This window comes from Monodon monoceros, unplaced genomic scaffold (genome assembly GCF_005190385.1).
Source record: "Monodon monoceros isolate NGI ecotype Baffin Bay Population unplaced genomic scaffold, NGI_Narwhal_1 Super_Scaffold_10, whole genome shotgun sequence".
Taxonomy (NCBI): Eukaryota; Metazoa; Chordata; class Mammalia; order Artiodactyla; family Monodontidae; genus Monodon; species Monodon monoceros.
The window spans coordinates 47954030-47956014 of record NW_021703766.1 but is presented as its reverse complement, the minus strand read 5'-3'; the positions used below and the strand labels follow the sequence as shown (position 1 = coordinate 47956014).

The 1985-nt window shown below is 43.6% G+C and overlaps 1 pseudogene; it reads right to left on the bottom strand.

Annotated features, from left to right (window-relative positions):
* Nucleotides 1-637: 637 nt before the first annotated feature.
* On the bottom strand, nucleotides 638-1756 carry LOC114906872 (annotated as a pseudogene).
* Nucleotides 1757-1985: the final 229 nt, after the last annotated feature.

Genomic DNA, 1985 nt, shown 5'->3' with positions numbered 1-1985 from the left:
GGGCTCTAGGCGTGTGGGCTTCAGTAGTTGTGGCACGCAGGCTCAGTAGCTGTGGCTCATGGGCTCTAGACCGCAGGCATCAATAGTTGTGGTGCATGGGCTTAGTTGCTCCGCAGCATGTGGGATCTTCCCGGACCAGAGCTCGAACCCGTGTCCCTTGCATTGGCAGGCGGATTCTTAACCACTGTGCCACCAGAGAAGTCCCTATCATATCATTTCAATTGACACAGAAAAGGCATTTGACAAAATAAAGCATCCAGTACTGATAAAGTATCTCAGCAAACTAGGGAAAGAAGAGAACTTCCTCAACTTGATAAAAGGCACCTAGCAAAAACCAGCAGGTGACATCGTACTTAAGACTGAATGCTTTCCCCATGTGAATGGGAACAAAGCAAGGATGTCCACTCTCACCACTTCTATTCAAAATTGTACTAGAAGTCTTAGCCAGTGCACCAAAGCAAGAAAAAAAAAAAAGTATACAGATTGGAAAGGAAGAAATAATTTTCTATCCTAGAAAATTCTAAGGAATCTACAAAAACCTAGAATTTCAAGTAGTTTATCAAGGTCATTCGATATGAAGGCAGTACACACACACACAAATCATTTTTCAATATCCTACCAGTGTACAATTTTTTTTAATATCACAAATGAGGTCTTTTATTTGTCACCATTAAAAGTCTGATTTTTAAACAGATTCCTGGACTGGTGGCTCATATCCATCAGCTCGTTCAACTTTAGCACCTCTCTCGTCCCCAGTAGCTTTTCCAGAACTGCTACCTTCACCATGTAGCTCCATGAGTTTTCCCAATTCAAACTTGGGCTTCTTCAGCATTTTTATTTTTCTAACAAAGACATCATGGAGTGGATAAATAGATTGGCAGGCCTTTTCTATGTCTTTTCCAATGCTGTCTGGAATCAGTTTATTGACCACCTCTTTCAAGTCATTTGTCTGCACCTCTCGGGTCATGATTTCCATCATCATCTTGCGGATCTGGCGGTCCTGCTGGTGCTGAGCATAAGAGGTCTTCCGAATCTGATCGTTGCGTTTTTTAGTAAAACCCACACAGAAGAGACGAAGCAAATAACCATCGGTAGTCTTGACATCAACGTGAGCTTCAATCATGGTCTGCCATTTTTTGACCATGGAGCACATTTTGTCACGGGTAAGATCCATGCCATGGAAAGTAGTCAGGCAGTTTTTGCCCTGAACGTCCTCAGTAATGAGCTTGAATTTTCTAAATGCAACTTCATCATTCTGCAGATCAGCAAGGCTCACTTCAAACACACGACCCTTGAGGCCATCCGATGCGATTTTGGTTCCTTGAGTTCTCGTGACTAGTGTTTTCCCAATATTTCTTATATTGAACATAGCTGGTGCTTTCACATCATACCAATCTTTCTTAGAAAATGGGTCAACCACTTCCTTCTTGGCTCCCTCTTTACCGCCTTTCGTAAGGCACTTTTTCTTTCCAACCGCCATGGTGCTGCTCCGAGAGCCAAAAAAAGCTGTACAATTTTTAATAACCCTAGTAATGTATAATTTTTCTATGCCCTAGCAATGTACAGAATTTAAAAACAATGCCGTTTACAAGTGTGGAGCCCTATATCGAGGGCACAGGACAAAAATCTCCAGAATTAACCAAGCCGCCATAGCAACCGTTGCCATGGGCTCTCCTGACCTAACCAGACAGCCCCCAACTCCGTATTAGGTACAATATTCACCTTGTAGCATCCTGACAAATCACCTAATGCCATCCTGCCAGCAGTTTTCTTTGTCTTGAGGCTGTAAAAGTTGGCTTCTAGCCCACAAAGGGGGTCGGCTCTCCCTGGTCTATCAGGAAGTGGGCCCGCTGTATTTGCAGCGCCCCTCGCTAACTCTGCTCTTTGTTCTCAATAAACTCACTCTTTTCTAAAACACTTTGTGTCTGGAAATTCTTCTTCCAACCCCCACAGTGACCACAGTATTTTGGTGGCCCGTACGGGGA